Genomic DNA, 25,719 nt, shown 5'->3' with positions numbered 1-25,719 from the left:
TCAAATGATTGAGAACATCTAAAACATATATTACCACTTATAATCAGCTTAGATTAATAAAAAAAATATTAAATAATAATATAATTTTTCCATTAATTTTATAAATTAGTTAGAGCTTCTGAATATGTGTTTAAGGCAAGTTAGTGTGGTTTTCATTTTTCAAGCCTTATTAATTTGACATTTGAAATTTTTAAAAATAATTATTTAGATAAACTATAATAACAATTATTATTTTATTTATAAATTTATATAGAATATAAAATTTTTTGAAAACTTTAATAATAATTAGATGTCTGTAAGTGAATGGAACTCAAACTCTTATAAAACACACGTGAATAGAAATAGAGTAATGTATACAAATGGTCCCCAAAGTATAGGACAATGTTTGTTTGAGTCTCTTGATTATTGCAAGTTACGAATGTTTCCCCGACTATAAGGTGTTACTTTGAATTTTCCGACTATTAAAAGTTAGAAAATAGTTACCTAATTAATCATATGTTCCAAATTTGTCCTTTTTTCGTTAAAAGAATTAGCGATTGTTTGAGTTGGATGTTAACTTGCTCATTGGGAGATGATAAAATCTGATCTTAGAACTTTTTGAATTGTATTTTATGAATCAAGTCTTTGTTTACATTATGTTGTCCAGCCAGTACTTGAAACGTTATGTCTTCGAACCAATGCTTAAAAGTAACGGTGGTGCCTATAGACATAGATTTTATCATATTCGAGTACTTGAAACATCATGTTAGAAGGACGATCTATAATGAAATGATCATTTTATAACTTTTAATAGTTAAGAGATTCAACAAAGCATTACCCTATAGTCGGAGGATCATTTGTGTACTTTACCCATAAAAATATTATTATTGAATTCAAAGTGTTAAAATTATATAAATTAAAATTAAGGCATAAATAGTGCCAACCAATTAGGTATTTTTTAATCACGTGACAACTAAAAGATGAGATTGTTAATATTATTCAGTTATAAATATCTGAAAAAGTAAGGATTCTCTAAAGAGGAAATATCAATTTTTATTCTAATGACCCAATGACAATTGGAAGACTATTGGAAACTTGAGACTCCACAAAGAATTCGTACATTCTTATGGCTTGTAATTCATGATCGCTTACTCACAAATGTCGAGAGAACTAGGAGACATATGTCGACCACGGATGGGTGCCAAAGCTGTAACCGAGGGTCGGAAGATATTGACCATGTTTTGCGGCGTTGTAGAATGGTTGAGAGTGTTTAGAAAAGGGTGGTCGAGCTGATAAATTAATTGAATTCCTTTGTTGTCCGTTTAAGGACTGGATCTTAAAGAACCTTAACTCAGAGATTACCGGCAGGATTTTGTATGAAAATGTTGAGCGGGATGCTCTATTCTCGACAATTTGCTGGCAATTGTGGAAAACTAAGTGCAGGTTCTTGTTTGATCCTGAGTTTGCGCAAAGGGAGGACTTTGTTCTACGATATGTTAGATTGGCCAATGAGTTTGTATGCCAAAGTAAATGTTGTTGTTCCGAGTCAGGACTTACCGGCTGCCAGGTTGGAGTGGACACAACCCCAAAATAGCTGGATTAAAGCAAATTCGGATGGAGTAGTTCGTCCGAACGATAGCATGGCATCCGCTAGTGGATTGTTACGTAATTCGAAGGGGAGTTGGATTTTCGAATTCACTCGAAGCTTGGGGACATGCTTAGTCTTAGTTGCGGAGCTATGGGTGATCCACGATATTTTGTCTCATACTTGGAATTTAGGTGTCCGACACTTTAAGTTGGAAACCAACAACCTTGAGACTTCTAAGATCTGCAACAAGTCGTCGAGAGTGTTAACGGATAGCACCTTGGTTGCTGCTATTTCAGACCTATGGAGTCTTGATTGGATAATTAAGGTTCGACACATCCATCCAGAACAAAACGCTGCAGCAGATAAATTATTTTCTCTGAGCCGTGGTAACACGATTGGTATACTTGAATTTTTGGAACCTCCTCTCGAGCTCCTGCCTATTTTTCAAGAGGATTTTGCTGTTTCTAGCTAATGTCTGCAGTACTGTTTTATCAAAAAAAAAATCTTTCATCCAAAAAAAAATTATCAATTTCATCTATGGTGAGATAATATAAAAAGCTTCAATTTATAATAATATATTCATATTTATTTTTATTTTATATTACTTTTAATTATTATTACATTTATAGTTATAGTTTTATAAAATATCTTATTTTAAAATGATAAGAATGTATTATTTACTATTAATTATTTAGGTAATATATAAATCCAGATTAATTTGAAAACCATTTTGTAAACTAATATAGGCATAATAAAAAATATTATCCATGATGTTTGCACAAATGATCACTTTATCTCCTATATATATTTTGGAGCCTTTTAGCCCCCCAACTATTTCGGAGCAAAATGTCATTTGGTTGGATAAAAATCATTAGTTGACTAACGAACGCTTCCTATTAACGTGGCAGATCCACATGTAATGCCATATCATCAAAAAAAAATTTTAAATATATTTTTAAGTGTATATGTAATTAATTACAATTATAGTTTACTTTAAAAATATTTTTTTGTTGATGTCTAGTAACATGTGGACTTGTCAAGTTAATAGGAAGCATTGATCGTTAGTTAACTAACGATTTTCATTCAACTATGAGAAATTTTGCTCCAAAATAAAATATTGGGAGATAAAATTCTAAAAGAAAGAATAGAAGACAAAGTGACCATTTAATTTTGTTATTATGTCATTATTCTAATAGACTAGAAGTGGATCAATTGAATAATATATATATATATATTAAATAATAGGGTAAATTACATAAAAAGTCCCTGAATTTTTAGGATACTTGTATTTGATCACCATTTTTTAAAACTTGTAATACAGTTACCGAAATCTTAGTTTATTTTCGGTACGATCCCTTACATCCTGTTAGTTTTATCTGGTGTGGCATGTTACGTACCTTTAACCATTCTTCTTCTACTTATTCTTCTCAAACAGAGCCATTGCTAATTTTTCTTCTTCCTTAATAAGTGATGCGCTTTTTCGTTCATCGGAATAAACTTCTGATGATGGTGCAGGGATGGTCAAAGAACCTTATTTCATATAGTGGAAGTGAGGTGTACATAAAATTTGTGGGTCAAGAAATTCCCACCTATGTTATGGGATGCTATCATCTTCCAAACGGTATTATCTTTGATCTAACACGAGTGCTTCGGGATTATTGGTCTGTTGGTCCCATTGATGATCATGGGTGGCCGCTACTTGCTTGGTCATCGATATGCAAACCTAAGCGAGCCGGTGGCTTAGGCTTTCGGGATCTTCATACTTTCAATTTGGCTCTCATCGGTAAACAAATATGAAATATAACGAATGGTTCAATATCTGGACAGATTGACGACACGTCTTTTTGCTGGTAATTACTTCCAAGATGGGTCATTGTGGACTGCTCAACTAGGTAATCGCCCTTCCTATACATGACGGAGTCTTCATATGGCTATTTCCACTTTTCGAAATGGCTATTTCTGGCAAATGGGGATTGATCATAATATAAGGATGTTACAGGACTCCTAGGGTGTATCTCAACTTTATCAATTCACCTAAGAACATATTGATAGTGATACATCCCCTATTTGTTGTGGCAAGTTCATGAATCCAGGTGAAGCTACATGGAATGAATCGTTGGTTCACCAATTGTTTAGCCCACAGGACGTTGCTTCTATATTATATTGTCTGGTTGCACCAGTGCCTCGTGATTCATTGGTGTGGGGTTATCACTGGTCTGGGTTTTACTCGGTTAGATCTAGTTATGCATGGTTAATGCGGCCGCAACAAGTTGAAGCCCCTCCATCTCCTTTATGGTCGTTTCTATCTTGGCTTCCGATTTAGCCTAAAGTCCATATTTTTGGATGGCGTCTTTCTTCTGATGTTTTGCCTGTAGGTTTCCGATTGTCTCAAGCAGAGTTGAATGATGGAACATGTCCTATTTGTGGTCAAGGGTTGGAGTCTGCTTTACATGTTGTTCGAGATTATTCAGACTCAGCTGCCATTTTGTCTGATGCGGAATACTCGGTTTCATGCATTCACACTTCCCATACTTTTTGTAGAGACTGGCTTTTTTACTTGATGCACATTCTGTCTTTGTCTCAATTTGTTAATATCTTGGGAATCATTTATTCTTTGTGGATGCGTCAAAATTTATTTGTTCATGAAGGGAGGATGACACCAAGGTGGCATTTAATATCGGTGGCTCGAGCGCTACAGGGTGCTTATGCAAAACTTCATGCTGGAGCAGATCCCTTTATCTCCTTCACACGGCTATCTCGCTGGACTAAACCACCACCCTCGACCATAAAGGTAAATGTCGATGGTGTTGTTTCATCGGTAGGAGATTTTGTTATGGGGATAATCGCCAGAGATGGGGAAAGAATGGTGATTGATGGACAAGCTGTTTCTTTGAATACCATTGGTGAAGCATGCATCGCCAAAGCAACTGCGATCGCGACTGGGATTCAGTTCGATCTCTCATTGGGTGTGCCTCGTCTTATCATAGAGAATGATGATTTAAATTTGGTAAAACAATTGCAGTGTTAAACGTAAGAACTATATGTGGCTCGGTTCCATCTTAAAGATGTCCTCCATCTATTGGCTTGTCACTCCAATTTAGAAATCTCCCAGGCACGAAGCTCGGTAAATCAGGTTGCACATTCACTTGCTTATTGGGGAGCGCACTGTCACTCTTCTCTTTATTTTGATGATGCTTGCCTAGATTTTGTTCGTACTTTTGTACTTCTGATGCTTTAAATGGTTAATGCAAAAATCGTTAAATTAAAAAAAGATGAATTATATCAATGACCATCTAACTACATTATATTTTTATTTTGACCATCATTTTTAAATTTTTATCAATCACGTCATCTAACTATTTAAATGTATTCAACCAAACCACTTGTCGTTAACATTTAACAGAAGTATTGAAGGGGAAGTTAATAATTTTTTTATAATTACACATTTAATCCTCAATATTTATATATTCTATCAATTTGATCATAATTTTAATTTAATAAATTTAATCTCCAATTATTTTATTTTGAATTCAATAAGATGACAACACATGTCATCATCTTATTTGATAAGCAAAACATCTAAAATATAACTTCTTGTTAGGGGGAATTAAACCAATGTCTTGGATCTTTACAAAAGCCTAAACCACTAAGTTAAGCCCTTTATATATAATGTTATAACTAATAGCAAAGAAAAAGAAGAAGAAAAAAACTAACATGCTTGTAAAGGGATTCAAACTCAGAATTTAAGAGGAAGTGCAAGCACTTTATTCGTTAAATAAGCTTTATATTCAATTATAATTTATAATTTTTTATATATAATCATTAAATTTTCTTTTTTAAAAAAAGTAAGATATAATTTTTTTATTTTTAAGTTATATTTATATATATATATATATAATCATTAAATTAACTTTTTCAATATAATTAATAATTTTAATTTTATTTAATGATTATTTTTTGGGTACAAAGGATGAAAACGATGACGTTTCCTATTTACATTCTTAGGTGGCGTTTGGTTCGCAGGAATTCCTTGGAATTAGGGGGAATTGGAATCCAATTCCACAACTTTCCCATGTTTGGTTCAAGTTTTCAAAGGGAATTGGAATCCCTCGTGACTTCAACTTTCCATCAAATGAGGGAAAGTGAATTTCATCCATTCTATGATGGAATTCAATTCCCTTGTTGGAGGAAATTAAAATTTGACCAAACTACCCTCATCAATCTTTTGGTAACTTATTCATATATTGAATAAAAATATTTTATTATTATTTCGGGTCGGGTTTCTAATTCATATATTCGGGTTGGGTCGGGTGAAACTTTATTTTGGTCAGGTTGGGTCAGTTTTTTTTAAGTGTGATATTCGGGTTGGGTCGAGTTTGGGTTTAGGGTGAAAAATACTCGACCCGAACCGAAAATATATATAATTTTACCTTATATATTTAGAAATAATTACAGTAATACCCTTCTATATATAATTTTTTTCAATTAAGTCACTGCTTTTATTGAATAAAAATAATTTTTTTATTATTTCGGGTCGGGTCGGGTTTCAAATTCATATATTTGGGTCGGGTTCGGGTTTAGGGTGAAAATACCCGACTCAACCGACCCAAAAAATATATTATTTTACCTTATATATTTAGGAATAATTACAATAATACCCCTATATATATATATAATTTTTTTAATTAAGTCATTGTTTTTATTGAATAAAAATATTTTTTTATTATTTCGGGTCGGGTCGGGTTTCTAATTTATATATTCAGGTCGGATCGGGTGAAACTTTATTTTGGTCGGGTCGGGTCTCGGATGGAGGTTCCCTTGTTCTCGGGTCGGGTCGGGTGGACCAAAAACCCGACTCAACTCGACCCATGGCTATCCCTAATTGGGATGATTTTAACTTATGATGTTTATTAACATGATTTTTATAATTTATTGAAACGAATAATCAATCAATAAAATTAAAATTTAATATTTTTTAAATTTTTATAATATATTGCTACATGTAATTTATAAAACAAACTAAAATTAAACAAAAAAAAAACAAAAAGGGCAATTATGTCATTTTACATTATTGAAATCAAATGCATCTGACGTGTCTGCGAACCAAACATAATATAGAATTGGATTCCAATCCAATTTCCTGCCAACCAAATAAAATATAAAATTAGATTTCAATTCCTGACAAATTCCAATTCTTTCACATATTTCAATTCCCTAATAAATATTTCAGCGAACCAAATGTACCTTAGGTTTCTTCTTTTTTTTCCTATCAGAATCCAGCAGTTGACGAATTTCGACAGGCGGATCTGACAGACTTCTTTCTCCTTCATCTTCGTTCAGGGTTATCTTGGCTAGCCAATCGACATATTTGTTGTTTTCTCTAAGAACATGTTTAATATCCTTAGCCCCTACTTCTCGCATTAATTTTCTGCACTCATCTATAAGGGTTTTTTGCTGTATGTCTCCCATTTCTTATTTCTTGATGGCGTCTATTGCTTCTCGTGAGTTGATCTCTATTATCAGATTTCTCAGCTTTAGAGATTTCACGACAGTAAGTCCCTGTTTTACTCCCCATACTTTATCCAGAAGACTTGTTGATTTACCGATGTTAATCGTGTATTCAGTAACCTACTCTCTCTTGCTGTTTCTTATTAGGCCTCCAGCCGCGGCAGTTACCGAGGACCTATTGCAAGCACCGTCTGAGTTGAGTGCAAAATGACCCTCTGGGATGATAACTCTCCAAAAAAGTTACCATTAGAGTCCTTTATTCCTAGGTTTAGTTTGAACTTTAGAATGATTAAGAATATTTTAGCATTATATTTGTTATATTTTTGCATATTTTGCATCATAATAACTTTAGAGTCCTTTATGCCTAGGAAGTTCAAGTTTATCTTTTTGAGTTGATTCCAAGTAGCTATCGGGATCGTATGAACGTGGATAGTAGTTGTGACAGTTTAAATTATGACATGTCTTCTTACCATGGAAAGGATTTTTCCTTTCCAACTTACTAATTTTTGCATCACTCTTTCCGTTAGGTTTCTATATGTGTTGAAGTTCACCGTCTTGTGGATGATAGGCACCCCTAAGTAGGTTCCCAGATCTGTTGTCAACGGAATTTCACTTATTGATGCCAAATAAGCTGTTGTTCATTCTGGAACGTTAAGAGAGATGAACATTTTGATTTTTGAAGGTTTATAGCTAGACCCAAAACTTTGTTGATTCTCCTTAGGCAATCCCGAGTTTTCTGAACTTGAATCGCGTTCACTTCCATGAATAGAAGAAAGTCATCTGCAAAAAAGAAATGACTCACTTTAGTCCCTCTAGCAATTTTTAAAGCTTCCCAGTTTCCATTATATACTCCCTCTAGAATCATATGCGATAATCTTTCCATCACTAATATAAAAAGATAGGGGATAATGGGTCCCCTTGTCCGAGGCCCTGGCTCGGCATGAATCCTTCAGTTCTTTCGTCATTCCAAAGAAGTTCAATTTCGCTATTCTGGATGCAATACATTATTAACAATATCATTTCCTAAGGGAGATCGAAATATTGCAAGGTTTTATAGAGGAAGTTCCAGTTCGTTATCGTACGCCTTTTGTAGGTTTATTTTCATAATAATGGATCCATGTCTTCCTTTCATGTTCATGATCTAGTGCACCGTTTCCTGCACAAATTTGAATTTTATTAGTAGCATTCTGACCAGATAAAAAAACTATTCTGTAAGGGACCAAATATTCTTTGAATAAGAGGTCTCAACCTATTAACCAGTAGTTTAGACAACTTTATAGGCAGTATTAAAAAGACCTATAGGTCGAAATAAAGAAATTTTGTTCGCAAAGTTTGAAGAACAAGTTTTATTTAATGATTATATATAAATAAGTTATATATATATATATAATATTTTGATATAACACGTAAGGGTAAAATTTTTTTGGACTAAATTGATTTTATTTAAAGTTTTCATCAAAATAATTTAAAGTACAATCAAAACCTTAAAATGAGTATTTTGACCAGAAGTTTCGAAACTTCTACAAGAGTATCGAAATTTTCCAATATAGTTTCTTAAAAAGTTTCGATACTTATAAAATACTTCGTGTCTAACAGTCAAATTTTTCCAAAGGCTCTTTCGAAGAGTTTCAAAACTTTCCCTAGAGTTTCGAAACTTTGTGTGGAGAAAGTCTTCCACACAAAGGACTGAGGCGGCGAGTTAAGGATAGGATTTAGAGATTTTAGGTATTTTGGGGCTTTTTATAATTTAAGAGAAATTAAGGTTTTTTTTATAAATATAATAATATTTTAAAAAATAAAATTTAAAATCATTAGATTGTGGTACGTGTCACTTAACGGGGAAACTAACGTCGGTGACGGCCTGGGCACCTAAATGGGTAACATTTGTAATGTCAGGCACATGGATAATTCAAAAAATAGTTTAGACACCTGTTCGAAAAAATCGGTATAATTTAGACACTTAATATTAAGCCTAAATATTAATCTGTGCATGAATTTTGATTAAATACACAATGTAATATATTTTGTGTAATTATACATATGAAGTTTTGATTTTATCTAATTTTTATGAAACATTAAGTATCATTTACATTTTCATATTGTATTGATGAATAATAATATATGTATGAATAATATCATCTGTTTAATCTGAATTCATTTTTTAAAATGTGTATTTATTTTTAAATGTGTAGAACAAAATCAAAGTAAAAACTTTTAGACAAATTATAATTACATTAAATATTTAGATCAAAGTTGACGAGTAGTTTTACTAATTATTCATTTTTAATTAAATGTAATTTTGCTCCCATCAAGCTTCATGAATAAAAAGAAAAAGAACAAGTTAAGGGATTTAGTGATAATAGAAAATGATATTTTAGGTTTAAAGTGTGTGTGCATTGACAATTGTTTAAAATTTTAAAAATATATATCATTTTATAATCATCCGAGACTATTTAATAAAAGAGAATATAATATTAAATTTAGATATTTTTTATTAATTTAAGGTTCTTACAAGTGGTAGTATTTTGTTATAAAGAATTTCAACTATTTAACAATGAAAACTTAAATTCTCTGTAGTCTCTGATACCCGAATATGAAATCACTAAAAATAACCATCATTCCTTTAACCATCGAGGTAGCTTGGTTCGTGTTAAATTTAGGTAATTTACATCTTAAATCATTGAATTTAAACTTAATTTTTATTTAGAATACAAAATTTTAATTAAATTACCTCATTCAATCTTTATTATTAATAAAATAAGTTGCATATCCTAATATTGTTATATAATTCTAACAAAAAAACTAAGATTGACATTTTATTTAAATATATTTTTATACGTCATAATCAAATAATATTTAATTAATAAGTTAAACTATTTTATATTAAAATTTCTCAAATCTTTCATTTACATAAATTTAAAAGAAAAAATGAAATTTTAAACAAAAATATTTAAATTATCAATAAAACATCTTTGATGCTGATATGTTAAACATATGTCATGTAGAAGTGTCAATTTAAATTCTTTTAGTTAAAATAAATAACAGTGCTAATATAAGTGATTTGTTTTATTAATAATAAAAGTTAAATATATAAATTGATGAAATTAAAAGTTTATTATTTAAATGAAAGTAGAAGTTAGATTCAATGATCTGGAATGTAAATTAACCACTAAATTATAAAAAGAATAATAAAAACAAATTAAATTAAACCGAGTTAAATAAAAGTCGTCTCCAGACTGCATCTGTCTTCTCGACGGCTTTTTCCTATTCCAAAAATTTGTTCCTCCGTCGTCTCCCTGTCATCTCTCTCTCTCTTATAGATCAAACCATCTCTCTTTAATTTGAATTTTCCATTTGTAACCCCACCTCTTTTTCATATTTGAAAAATTTTCGATTTCGTATTGCTGGATCGATTTCTCCGTCGCTGTTGATCGAAAAAAAAGAGAGAGATCTGAAAAATCAAGAGGTAGATCCAGACGGGAGAAGAGGTGGATCTGGTTGGTTAAAGTGGAATGACGATGCACGGGATGAGAGGGCTCTCGGTTTTTATAAGCGATGTCCGAAATTGCCAGAACAAGGAGCAAGAACGTTTACGTATCGATAAAGAGCTCGGCAACGTCCGTAATCGCTTCAAAAATGAGAAGGTTAGGATTTCAAAACAAACTTTTTAAATATTCTCTGTAATTTAAAAGGACGTGCTAACAGAGTGATCAGACTTACTTTTTAAGTTTTCTAAGTGCTTCCAGTAGAATTCATTTAAGATAAGAATCAGTGGGTTTTATTTATTTTTTCTACCTAGATTTTTTTTTTTTTGGAATTTTGGTTTTGTTTGAGAGCAGAAGGTGAACTTAGTTGAGTTAGGGTTTATCATTATGATATTTCTTTTATATACTTTTTTAAGTATTGAAACTAGCTTGTTATGTCTATAGTAACTTTTTCATTTAAAACACATGCATTTGAACGCCAGTAAATTCTATAGTTTTCAGTTTCAGTGGACTGTTAGAATAAAATTATAATAAATGAAATTTCTCATAATTTATTAGGAAAGATGTTCTTCACTGTTTCAGAATAGTAGTGACTGCTGTTTGAGTGGGAAACTGCTATCATTTTAAGCTTCTATTGGCACATTTTTTGTGGCTAAACCTATATGTCCTTAATATTGGAATATTTTAATATGCTCATTTCATTTTTATTAGGGCTTTTTCTTTTCTTTACTTTTTACTCTATTTTCTTTACAATCTAAAGTGAAAAATGAAAAATAAAAGATGAACTAAAACCATGGGAAAAATAACAAAGAAGCACAAGAAAATTGAGCCATATAGTGTGTGGTTGGATTGAAGCTCATAGTCTTAAGACTTCTAACAATTTTTAGGAAGACTAACTTGAGTGAATTTTCATAATGCTATCAAGTATTTTGCTCGCTGATCACGAAAATATCTCACAACTTGATCTTCCAGCTAAAAATTCCTAACATGCACATCTCTATGGTCCTATAGTTGGTAGGCATCACAATCTGTACACTGTAGTACAACAGCACTCTAATCAAATAAACCTGCTGCTTTCGGTAAAAGCATAAATTATATAGAGTTGCAATTAAATAGGTCTCATGTAATAACCTTGCTCAATCTGGCTGCTGAATGACTGTTAGGCTCACGACTCTTTTTTCAGAGTCAGTTCTCACCAGTTTGGCAGTGAAGGCCCTGAAGTTGATATTGATTGTAATGCATAACCATGTTTAAAAAGCTTGTTTTTAAAACTTCAATACTGTATCCCTTAGTGAGGGTTCTAACTTTTAAAGATGCATTTAAATAAAGTGATGAACTTATCAATCCCTTGGCATATTCAAATTGCAAATAACGTTTTATTGGATTTTATAAATACTGCTGTTTATGTTAGAACGTCCTTCAAGCCTTTGATTTGGTTTGATGTTAGAATTACCGTTTATTTTCCTCTCTATCTCTTCTAACCTCACCCTGTGAGCACACTTCTTGGTGGTCCTTGTTTGGCCTTTTTCTACACTCCCCTTTCATGTTCTATACGTTGAAGGGACAGGACTAAGGTTATCAATCTAATTAATGTTTCCCACACAAGAAGTTGTGTACCAGGTACCAACAACTCTCTTAGATTGTTGGGGAATTTTGTTTACACAAAATTTGCATCTTCATATTTGTTTACCATTTTTTTCTCATAAAGGTTCGTACAAATAAACTATAGTCAGTAAGAAACCAAAACTGCATTTGTGTTCTTCCACATTGAGCGTCTTTTCCAGCTGCAAACATGCTAGAATGTCAGGTTCATTCCCTTCTACAGGAATCCATATATTTCTTTATATAAGGGCTGTTGGTGAATTTCATCCTGTTGTCCAGCTTCAAGAATGTAGCGTCGTCATTTTTTTTAATAGTTAACTTTATCTAGGAGAAGTTTTAGTTCGACATTCAATTCCTAGAGGCAAATTTGGCCAAACACTGGCCATTCCCTCTAGGAACATTTAAACAGAACCTTTTTGTAGCTTGTTTGGTGACAAGGTCTTTGTAGTGACTTAAGATGAGTGAGAAGTTTCTTACTGAAAGTTCATATTTTTCTGACAGGGACTGGCACCATATGAGAAGAAGAAATATGTTTGGAAAATGCTTTATATATACATGCTGGGCTATGATGTTGATTTTGGTCATATGGAAACTGTGTCCTTGATATCTGCACCAAAGTATCCAGAAAAGCAGGTAAAATCTTTTTCATTTGCCCTTTAATACGATTAGAGGCACATTTGTGGGATTAAATGGAGGAAAATTCATAGTGGATCCGTGCTGTAGTAATGACATCCTGTTCAAGAGTGGGAAAGAACTCAAAGAAGATGAAATGATAAAAGAGTTGTAACAAAGGTCTGAAGTAACTATAACCATTTCTTATTTCCTCAACTCCCAAGAAAGAATAAGTCAATAAAACTTGAGTGCATAAGAGCTAAGAGGATAGCATGTTAGGACATCTGATCTCTCTGTCACTCGTTAGAATATGCACTACCATGAAAGTTTTCCGTTTCATGCTTATAACAATTACAGTTACATGTTATGTGTCTCCAAAAATAAAGCTGGAAAATTTTGCTACTGTTGAAGCAGTATAAAAACCATTTTTAACCATCATATAGTTTTATCCTAATCTCTGAAATATTTTAATGGGAATCTCTTATAGATTATTATGGAAGCTTGAGTAATTAATTAATTATCATACACTCTATGCATGATACTGAATCTGCATGTTTCCATTTTTTTTTGTTCTCCCATAATTGATCACAGGTTGGATACATTGTGACTTCTTGTTTACTCAATGAAAACCATGACTTTCTGAGACTAGCCATCAACACTGTACGCAATGATATAATCGGTCGAAATGAGACTTTTCAGTGCCTTGCTCTAACTATGGTAAGGCTGAAAAACTTGCTCATTGTTCTAGATGTTCCTTGTAATTAGAACGTGAAGGAATTATTTCTGGTTTACACCATCAAATAGCTACCTTATTACATACTTAATTGGGATGCATACAAAAGGTTCGCAGCAGGATTTAGTCCATGACATTTTCTCCTCTCAAGAGAAGTTTTCACTTTTCTAAATATTTCATCACTTCATAATTTACATTGTATTTCATTGTTCTTGGTTCTGCGACAGTGGTTCTTATCATTATATGCACCTTGTATTTTTTATTGTTACTTTTATACCTTTTTTCTATATTTTTATTTCTATTCTTATCCTGAATTAACTCTGTAGGTTGGGAATATTGGTGGGAGGGAATTTGCTGAATCTTGGCACCTGATGTTCAAAAGTTACTTGTAAGAGACCAGAAACTTCTTAAGTTCAAGTGCTTCTTTTAGAAAATAATTCACTGATGAAATCTGTTATTCCAGCTTTCTAGCAGCTGCAGACCACTTGTAAGAAAAAAAGCTGCATTATGTTTGCTACGACTGTATCGGAAAAACCCTGATGTTGTCAATGTTGATGGCTGGTATGCTAGAATGTTAAAACTTTACGCCAAGTGGATGCTTTATTACTAGCTGTGCTTATTCTGAATTTATTTAATTTCCCTATGTTTAGGGCGGATAGAATGGCGCAACTTTTAGATGAGCGTGATCTTGGTGTTTTGACAGCTTCTATGAGCCTTCTTGTTGCTTTGGTATCAAATAATCATGAAGCATATTGGTCTTGCCTTCCAAAATGTGTTAAGATATTGGAGCGCCTTGCAAGAAACCAAGATGTTCCTCAGGAATATACTTACTATGGTATCCCATCTCCCTGGCTTCAGGTTTGTACTTCTGTTTCACTCCTCTATGAATTCAATCGCAAGCTTGGAAAAATGTTATGTAACTGGTCTGATTACTGTGTAGATTGTTTGCACTAGGCTACTTGGTAATTGTTTTCCTTGTTTCTTTTCCTATCTCTTCTTTGGGGTGTATGATTTTGGTTATTAGTAATTATTATGTCTGTTGTATCAGAGAAAGAGATGATTGTAAGGTTGATTCCTAGGTGTTGTAATTGCGAGGCGGATAAGCTAGCAAAGGAGGGGATTGGGTGATTGAAAGATTTGTTTGTAGTTGTTTAGCTGTTTTCTGTGTTTTAGATAGCAGTTGTAACAGGGGACTGTTTAAGTCTTATGTAATTGGTTTATCAATAAATATTAAGGCACTCTTTCCTTCTTCAGCTAGTTGGTTCTTGCCTAAGGGTAAAGGACTACTATGAGGGAGGTTTTAATGAGGCCTACTATTTCTATCAAAAAAAATTATCAACTCTTTGGTAAAGCTGATCTGATGTTTATTATTTTCTCTTTTAACATTACCAGGTTAAGACGATGAGGGCTCTCCAGTATTTTCCTACCATTGAAGATCCTTCTACATGGAGAACATTGTTTGAGGTTTTAACTTTCCCATAGAATTCATCTCTTGATTTTTTTTAATATTAGCTTGATACTGATAGAACTTTGCATGCTGATTTCAGGTCTTACAAAGGATATTAATGGGAACTGATGTTGTGAAAAACGTTAATAAGAATAATGCATCACATGCTGTCCTCTTTGAAGCCCTTGCACTTGTGAGTTTGCTTTGAGTTCTGGTTTTGGCATGTGAAACTTATTATCAACTTCATTGCCCGACTATCCATTCTTTGCTTTTTAGCATCCACAAATTCATATTCTGCTCATATTTAAGAATGTAATAGAAGTATTTCGTATTGACAATAACACCCCTCACTCTGCACTTGCACAAAGGAGAAATCATACTGATTTTGAAGTGGAAATCCGTCTGCTTTCTTGCCTCTTTCTGACATACTGTAATGATTTGATCTATGTTATTTACTCCACTCTCCTGGTCCCTCTTAGAGCGTCATATAGGATACAACCATGTACATATTGTCACTGTTCTAAACTAGCATGCATGTTAGAAAAGTTGCTTTTTAAGTTGTATTGTGCGTTTTCTCTCCTTGTTACAGGTCATGCATCTTGATGCTGAAAAGGAGATGATGTCTCAATGTGTTGCCCTTCTTGGAAAATTTATCGCTGTTCGTGAACCAAATATTAGATATCTTGGTTTGGTAAGTTATAAAAACATGATAACTTAGATCTATCTCTTTTAAATGATCTTCTTTTTTAATGGTAGCAGTTATGTTCACATGTGCCAAAGCTGCCAATAACCTAACGATTTACTTATAGTTTTTAAACTGCTTGGTCGCAGGAAAATATGACTAGGATGCTAATGGTTACTGATGTGCAAGAGATTATCAAAAGACATCAGGCACAGATTATCACATCATTGAAGGACCCTGATGTCAGGTTGAGTTTCTTATTTTTGCAGTTTTAGTTCCCCCTAAAGGTGGCTTGCATTGACGCTTAAAGAACAAGATGTATACAATCAAGACTTGCACACACTGGGAGTTCCCCTAGAAAAATAATATTATAAGAGAGCTATAAAATCAATTTTCCATCTAACTCAGGTTTCGCCAAACCAACCGATAAGGAATTTGCATCTTTCTTTTTTTTATAAGAAAGGGAGGCCTCATTAAAAAAAACCTTTCATAACCGTCAAAATACAAAAGTATCTCGACGGAAGGAGGAAAAGAGAGGAATTTGCATCTTTCAAAATGTGTTTAAAGAACATGCTTATTCTTGCCTTTGAAATTGCCAATATAGTTCATCCACCAAGGAACAGTTGCATAATTATTGACCTACAGACGATCATTAGTAGGGTCAGTTTCAAAATGAGAGTGAGAACTATTCCAAGGCGAGAATTCAAAAAATGATTAACATTAATATTCAGGCTTATATCTTGGTAACATCTATCCATTAGTTATTTCAAAAAATGATTCTCTTTTGGGATCATTAATAATTAGAGTCAAATCTAGGTAACACCTATCACTTGTCCCGTGATGTCAAAGTGTATAAGCAGTGCTTGTACATATCCTTGCTCATTCAATTCAAAAGTTTTGAAATCGCCTCATGCTGCTGTCTATTGATGAGTTCCTCATCTGATTAATTGACACGACAAGTTAGTATAACTTAATTCGATCTAAAACATTAATTTGTACCATATGTTGCTCTGACTCTTCATTTGTCTTGAAGTGCCTGTGTCCATTGCATTATGACATAGGTATTGCGATATGACCTTCTGCAAACCCTTCAAATACATGGGCTTACTTGCAACTTCAAATAAAAAATAGCCATAATGGAATATTATATATAAATGGAAACTATAAGCAATAATCAAACAACTTCTATTATATAAATTAAATTATTTTCACTTTGAATTTTACACTCTTAAGATTCATTTTTGTTGACTGACGGCAGTATGGAATTTCCAGTATCCGTAGGCGTGCTCTTGATTTGCTTTATGGAATGTGTGATGTAACAAATGCAAAGGATATCGTTGAAGAATTATTGCAGGTAACATAGTCGTAGACATGAAATTTACTTTGTATAGTACTCGGATGATTTATTTTCCATATCACTATTCAAATGCTGAAGCATAAGATGAGAATATTACCTACATCTCTTTACCAGTATCTCAGCTCGGCTGATTTCGCAATGCGCGAAGAACTGTCACTTAAGGCTGCCATTCTTGCAGAGAAGTTTGCTCCTGATTTGTCATGGTAAGCATGTTTGGTTAAAGCTGGATGTTAACATCTATTTTTATGAATAAAAAATTTGGACCTCGGTTTTTTCTTCTCTGTTATGTACTCAAATTCATCATATGATTGCCTATTATCCTTTTCAAAATGACTAACTTGCCTAAATCTTTCAGGTATGTGGATGTTATCCTTCAATTAATTGACAAGGCAGGAGATTTTATTAGCGATGACATATGGTTCCGTGTGTGCAGTTTGTTACTAACAACGATGACCTACAGGTGATAAAAATTCTGATACATTTACTTCTGTATTTTATAACTGAAAATTTTCTTCTTTTTTGATTATTTCTGGGCTAAGACTTTAATGCTTGTGACCAGCCTTATGCAGCTGCAAAGGTAAAAGAGTATATTGACAAGCCTGCTGTACATGAGACCATGGTCAAGGTTTGTGTAATTTGTGTTTCTTTTTTTCCAGATGAATTGTGTGGTCTTGGAAAGTATAGCGTATGGTTCATGTGAATGGCTTAAATAGTCCATGCTACTTTCTTTTAAAAAAATGGCAGTAAAATACTATCTTCTATGGGTTTGTTTATCTATCCTTGGGCAGTAGGAAAAGCATATTTTACCAGGTTAGAGATCTTTTCCTGTCAAAACTGGTATTTATGTCATAGCTTACCTCCTTACAAGCCAAATTAGGAATTTTTATTGAATCACCATATTGACTTCATTTGCATCAGGCATGTCCATTTTATGGTCGTTATTTTATTCTCAATATTAAAGGGATTGTATTTTTAACCTTATTCTATGTATAATGGACCAAAATATGCCCCATGCTGCATTGAGTGTTGTTGCCCTTTTCTCTTGTTTGTTATTTAACCAAATTCAATCAGACTTCCAAGTTGATATTATTCAGCACTGAATTTTAGCAAGATCTATATATTTCAGGGATAGAGATATATAAGTTCACTTTGGTATTTGTATGTTTCAGGTAAGTGCTTACATCCTTGGAGAATACAGCCACCTATTGGCTAGAAGGCCTGGGTATAGTCCAAAAGAAATCTTTAGCATCCTACATGAGAAGCTTCCTACCGTATCGTAAGAACCTTTATATCTTGATTCTCTACATTTGGGCGGTATTTGCATTCCATATATTTTAGTGTCTTATAATGGATATCGTGTTTCAGGACTACTACCATTCCTATTCTTTTGTCAGCTTATGCAAAGATTTTGATGCACACTCAGCCACCAGATCAAGAGCTTCAAATTCAGATTTGGGCAATATTCAATAAGTGAGATTTTATGTTTTTATATTTTTCTTTACATTGGTTAATATCTCAACTAGTCTGTTGAAATATGGAAATTGCTTTCTACAATTTTGCATTTGTTTGCTCAGGTATGAGAGTTGCATTGATTCCGAGATACAACAAAGAGCTGTCGAATATCTTGCAATGTGTCAGAAAGGTGCTGCTCTGACGGATATATTGGCTGAAATGCCTAAATTTCCTGAGCGTAAGGTGTGTACTTTGCAATATTTGTTTAGAATTGGCTGCGCCAGCTTTGAGTTCTAGGCGTTCCATGTCAGTCTTGATTCAAGTGACGGTTAACCATGCTAACCCTGCTCATGTCCTCCATCTGCACTTATGCAGTCTTCATTGATCAAAAGGGCTGAATATTCTGAGGCCGACACTGCAGAGCAAAGTGCTACCAAGTTGCGTGCTCAACAGCAATCATCAAATGCTCTAGTTGTTACTGACCAGTACCCTGCTAATGGGGCGACATCACCAATTCCTGTTGGTCAGCTTAGTCTCGTAAAGCTGCCCAGCATGATTAATACAGAGGTTAGACCTTCTGGAATCGTAGTAGCTACTTGTTTTCTAGGTTTTTGAGATATATATTTATATATGTATATATGTGTTTGTGTGTATATATATTCATGTTTGTAGCTTTTGTTTTAAATGTAATTTGGATTAATATTATATTTGATTACCTTGGCAGAATGATACTTCAACAGACCAAGCTTTGTCGCAGCAAAATGATTCTTTAAGTAAAGTAGATCCACAACCTCCTTCAGCAGACCTCCTTAGTGATATTTTAGGCCCACTTGCCATTGAAGGCCCTCCTGGTGCTACTGTCCAATCTGAACACATTGCGGTCTCTGGAATGGAAGGTGGTTCAGCCATAGTGCCTGTAGAAGAGCAGACAAAAACAGTTCTGGTACTGCATTTTCTCATATAATGTTTACCCATGGTTAAATCTCTTCTTCGGAGTTTAAAAATCAGAATGGAACCTTTATGTGGTTTATTTCAACATTGAAGAAAGTTGGGTTTAATCCGTGTCCTACTTATGGTGTGTAAAAGGACACTGTAACTTCTTTTTATCTAACCTTGTTAACAGCCCTCGAACCCATTACTTCAAACTTGTGCTATAGTTTTGATCCTCCTTGCCTTTTCTAGTAGTGCTTACTGGCTGCATTTCATGCTGGGGCACAGCTTTCTTCATTTAATTTTGTTTTTCTTTTATCTAATATAAAAAAAGGATGGGATTTTTTTCTTTGCTTCTTGAGAAGATGAGGTTGGGGATTCCATTGCTGGTTGTCACCTTAGAGAAAGTTCTCCCTGGTTTTCTATTTGCTTGTAGTTTATCTGTTGTATGACTATAATGCCTTTTCTTTTCACATATCCTCAAGTCATTGTACGGGGCATTTATTTTCCAATTACTTGCTTAAAATTTTCACTAGTTACTGTATCCTGCAGCATGCTAAACAATAATTAAGAAGTTAAACCATTGTTGCATGATGATTCTAGTAAGTTATAATTTATAAGATTTACCATTTGGTTTTATTCCTTGCTTCTGCAGCCAATAGAAAATATTGCTGAAAGATTTCATGCTTTATGCCTGAAAGATAGTGGTGTTCTATATGAGGATCCTTACATTCAGGTGCGAACCCTTTACTTCTCATAATTTTAGTTTTAATTATCTGCTGATTTGTATTATTTCTTTAGTATACTCTAGGATATATTTTTGGTTTTCGAGTTGGTAAAAGCTTCCAAAAAGTTGTTGCTGATTTTCCCACTAAACCTTACTTCAGATTGGCATTAAAGCGGAGGGGCGAGGTCATCATGTGCGTCTTGTTCTTTTCTTGGGAAACAAGAATACTGCTCCTCTCATTTCTGTTCAGGCTATAATATTGCCTCCTGCTCACCTGAAAATGGAGCTTTCATTAGTGCCTGACATGATACCTCCTCGAGCTCAGGTGAAATGGACTCATTCTGCTTGTAGCTAGTTGCTCACTAATAGCTATTGATGTTTTTTTCCCGGTCATGTCATATTTTAGAAAGGACTGAGGATGTAACTTTTTTTTTTTTTTGCATTATATGTGTAGGTGCAATGCCCACTTGAGGTTTTAAATCTTCAGCCGAGCCGGGATGTAGCTGTTCTAGACTTCTCCTACAAGTTTGGGACCAATATGGTACTTTAAGATAATATATACGTTATGTATAAATTTAGCAGATTGTTAAATTTTACCAGGTAACTTATTATTACCTTTTACAGGTTAATGTGAAGCTTCGCCTTCCTGTCGTGTTGAATAAATTTCTGCAGCCTATTCAAGTGCCTGCAGAGGAGTTTTTCCCCCAGTGGAGATCACTTTCAGGACCACCATTGAAACTTCAAGAAGTTGTACGTATACGTCCTGTTTTTGAATTGGGGGGAGTGAGATTGTGTTTCATCCTTTAGCCTTTTGGTATGCTTTGCTATAAGTGGGTTACTAGTCCCCTCATTTTATTTCAATTGGAGTGTGATATAGGTGGACACCCACCTTCACGTAACTGTGTAAACAACCATCATATAACGAAGCCTTGTTCTTTGTCTCGTATTACCATTTGCGGACCAGTTCGTTTCCTCTTCTGGGTTCGCTGTCTTATCTAACTGCTCTAAATTGTGCAGGTTAGAGGTGTAAGACCCATGCCTCTTCCAGAAATGGCTAATCTACTCAACAGTTTCCGGATAATGATATGTCCTGGGCTGGTAAGTCACTTTCATTTGACTAATCCCTTCTGTCATTTAAAGCAGCAATGTTGACCTTTTAATTTTTTTTTCAAAATCTTTCAGGATCCAAATCCTAACAATCTAATTGCAAGCACTACCTTCTACTCAGAGAGTACGCACGCGATGTTGTGTCTGGTAATAAATATGTTCTGTGCAATCTACATGGCTGTTCTATTATAATGGTGGGGCTTGGTGGTAAATTGAATGACATGATGACTTCCGAGGAACACTTACCATTGTCCCTTGTTTGGTAGTTATTTGATTTGTATGGTTTGTGTTAGATGTATGATTCTTGTTTAAAAAGGATCTAAATTTGTTCTGAAATTACCCGCTTCTATTTTTTCTTCCAGTCCTCTTATTCTTCTACCTGATCGGGTCACCTGAATTGAATTTCTTATGTAGAGAAATCTAGTCTTTAAGCCTTTATAACTTGCCCTTTTGGCGTCTTAAATTATCCATGACTTTTAGTCCATTGGGATCTAGGGAAGGTCACTTCTCACAGCTTTTTCTTGTGTAATGTTTTCAGGTCAGAATTGAAACAGATCCAGCGGACAGAACCCAGTTGCGAATGACAGTTGCTTCAGGCGATCCTTCGTTAACATTCGAGTATGTAGCTAAACTTCAAACTGATCGTGTTTAAATCTTGCCATTGGCAGCTTTTTCTTATATTTGATCTGGCAGGTTGAAGGAGTTCATCAAGGAACAACTGATTAGCATACCTAATGCTCGGTCACCAGCACCAGCAGCACCTCCCACAGCTCAACCAACCCCACAAGTACCGCCGAATGATCCGCAGCTATACTAGCTGGCTTGCTATCTTGAAAATGAAGATTTGTTCAGCATACACTTGTAAAACTTGATTTTTACACTTCCGGCCACCCGTTAAGAGGTGCATATAGAAAAGTCATGATGCAAGGGCTCGCCGGATCTACGGATGAGCTTTAATTATGTTTGTACGGCGTAGTGAGACGAGGGTGATCGGGCATTTTGTGATTCTTTCCACACAGACATGGTGAGGGTTTCTTTTCATTTTGTTCTTCCTATTTTTTCATTTCCTCTAAGTTTACCGGATTGGGGTTTGTATATTTGGTAAGATGTGGCATGTAAAAGATATGGCATGAAGCAGTTTCAGTTGTAACAATGTAATGGTTTGTCAAACCCAAATATATTTGTAATAAGATGAAAAGCAAGTATATAGTGGGAACATGAGAGATGAAAAGCGTTTCAGTGTTGGTTCGTATTCCCCGGTGAATAGAACCGGAGAGCAAAACCGACAGAAGTCTCATCTCAACTCAATTATAGGTTAAGATGGGGTTGGTTTTTTATTCAAATCAAATTTGGACAAATTTACTTTTGATTTTGGGTTAAATTGAGTATCTATATCGGTTCAGATAAAATTAGGATTTTTAATTCAGTTTGATTTCAAATTTATTGGATTTATATCATATTTTGGGTTGAATAAATCAGATTTGGATTTATTGTTTAAATCCTAACTACTTCTAAGTGACATAACAATGTTTAGAGGACTACTTAAATTTTCTAAATTAAATTAATATTTGATTAATCAGGGGCATTATTCACTCAAATTTTTAAACAGTAGTGGAGTTAATTGATTGAGTACTAATTTTAATGAAAATGAACGATTTGCTATTAATTTGATTGGCATAGAGGTTTAAATAAGTTTAAACGTATCAAGAACGTAACGAATTATACCTGGGAGCCGGAGCCATTTAAATTTATAGTTTGAGCAAATAACACAACGGTCGACTGTGGAATGTCTAGTTTAAAGATTACACGAAGAGAGAGCATTGACGAAAGAATGTGGAAGAGAATGTTACTTGGGGGACATACAAATACCATCTTAACTTAAATCCCTCTGATTATCTTAAAAATTGGGAGAACGCCTGGATTTCAACTGTATACGAGAACAATGCCAACCAGACCAAGAAAGGGGGCATTTCCTCATCTTTCAAGCTCTTCTACGTAAATCTCTAAACCTCAATTTTTGTCTCTTTTTCCAAATGCATGATAACCTCAGTGATTGGTGTGGTATTCAAGAATTGTCACATGTGGGCTGTGGCTAGCTTTGCCTCCCTCTTTTTAATCATTTAGACCAACAAAACAGACAAAAGACACATTCTCAAAACTTGCACAGCTTGGGCCAACTAGCGCCATTCTCGACATCGGCCACACCTCCAGCTGCTTTCCGAGGATAAAGACTCATCCCAAAGAGAACATTGGGTGTGCGTCAAAAACCCACATACATCACAATAAAGTTCAGGTGCGGGTTCATTCTGCAGACACACGTGACAATGCAGTGCTGTAACATCAGGGTTCATGGGATCCACTTGATTATCAGAGTCCTTCAATCCATCCCCCGTTCCATCATCGGATGCTAGCAGCTCAGTGAAAGAGAAGTATGTTTGTGGTTCAAACTCCATGTCCTCGTAGTTCAGGTTTTCATAATCTAATAGAAGCTCGCCTTCAAAGCCCCCATTACCGGAAACATCCCATTGCGCAAAAGGAATAGATGACTCCCCCTTGGGCCCAGCAATATCATTAGGTTCAGGGTATGCTGACAACTCGACATGTTCAAGACCATCCACCTCCCCTTCCCGCTTCATTTGCCTTCTGACACGTAACTTCTGCGGTCCAGTGGCAGAAGCATTATTCAACTCAACATCCACTTCTGAAATGTTCTCTGTTATTTGCTCGACTTTAGAAAGGGAGAAAACTCGAGGATCATGAGCATATATTAGCTCATCCTCTGTAGAAATTATTGGAGTGACAGGACTGAACTCTTTAGTGTCGGAAATAGTTCCAAGATCAGAGTCCAATGCTAGACTTCCTTGTCCCTGCTTCTGCAGCTTTCCAAACCGTTTCTTGCGCTTTTGCTCTCTAAGTTCAACGTCCATGAAAGGACACTCGGGTCCTTTTATCCTTCGACACTTGCAACATTTGAACCCAACCACATCAGAAACCTTTGACTCGTCAAGTTCAACAGCTTCAGCATGGTACCACTCTGGGGGGAAAAGAAAGCATAGGCATTCATCATAACTAAAAAATCAAAAGAATATTTAAAAAGGAAAGAACAGCATTAAAGATCAGTAGCATACTTCTGCATGTTTCACAGTGAATATACATCAGATCCGAGTTATAGGGTTGTTGACACAGCTCACAAGTGGGGTACAAAGAGCGGTCATCTGAACCATCCTTTGTGAGAATGTGTTCCTGCCTGAATTCAATCCCAGTTTCACTTTCACTGTTCTTTTTCCTCCATATGACACCCCAATTACACAACTTATTTCGCTTTGCTCCTGAGCCATTATTTAAAGCAGATTTCTTTGTATCATACCCTTTTTCCTGAATTCTAACCAGGTTCTCCTTGCTTCTGTTGGAGGCCAGTGGTTTCATGGATTGAGTAGAATTTTTAACCCGCATGCCTTTTGTGGCTGCAGGTGCACTACAACAATCTCGTCCTTGCAAGGGCAACAGAGTGGTAGGAGACTTGGTATTGATTTCATTTTGAGCAAGAACTTTGGCATGGTAACACCCCTTACAGATGGTCAAGCACTCAACTTTCCCATTCATATACATTGAGCTCAATGTACAGTCCTGATGACAATAACCTGATAAAAATGAAAAAAATCATTTAGATATTCGAACCCAAACCTAACTCTGCAACAACAAAAACTGAAGTAACCACATAAAAAGCCAAAAGCATCCATTCCTGGTGGCTTGTTTTATTTTGTTGTAAAATGTAGAGTTGTAGACACGTTACCTAAGTGCATGTATCCCACATATTTTCATGTTTAAAATGAAAAATAAAACCCCCACAGAAAATAAATGAGTTTGGATAGCTATTCAGTTGACCAAATAAGAGTCGGATTCATGGTTATCACTTTAGGTCCCATCACACAAACACTTAATGAATAGAAAATCACTAATGATAAGCTTTCCACGAGCACTAATGATCTGCAATCAACATCTTTCAGGCTTTCCCCTTAATCCAAATTTTGCAAGGAACAAATTCATTTTGCTAGAACCATAAGATAAAGTTTCCCCAGCTCAAAACTGCTCAAATCAACCAATTGCTAGTAAAGTTGTAAGAAAATCTTATGATAGTTTCAGATTCCAAATATCCTTCTAATACTTATTTCATATTCATTTTTATGCAATTATTGAAATTTGGACTAAAGCCGATCAAAATTAAACAAGACGATCATTTCTAGTGCAACTTTACAGGAATTCTCCATCCAACAGGATTCTCACTAGTAGGGAAAATGTAATCTAAACCATGAAATGATGGGAGAAAAGTGCCACAAACATGGAAAATTTCCTCGCATGAGAATGCAAAATGAAGATAGAATGGAAAAATCAAAAGTCAAGTACACATAACAGACAAATGAAGACTATTAAGTAATGAGAAGCCCTACCCTAGCTTGGCCTTTTTCCTACATTACCTATAACAGAATGGCTCATCTTTTTCAATTTATAA

At 34.4% G+C, this 25,719-nt stretch overlaps 1 pseudogene; it reads left to right on the top strand.

Moving 5' to 3' along the window:
• The first annotated feature begins 10,324 nt into the window (after positions 1-10,324).
• LOC120167955 lies at positions 10,325-22,309 on the top strand (annotated as a pseudogene).
• The last annotated feature ends 3,410 nt before the right edge of the window (positions 22,310-25,719 follow it).

Source organism: Hibiscus syriacus, unplaced genomic scaffold (genome assembly GCF_006381635.1).
Source record: "Hibiscus syriacus cultivar Baekdansim isolate YM2019G1 unplaced genomic scaffold, ASM638163v2 tig00111708_pilon, whole genome shotgun sequence".
NCBI classification, from domain to species: Eukaryota; Viridiplantae; Streptophyta; class Magnoliopsida; order Malvales; family Malvaceae; genus Hibiscus; species Hibiscus syriacus.
The sequence above is the reverse complement of the archived record's forward strand: the minus strand, read 5'-3'. Positions and strand labels throughout refer to the sequence as shown.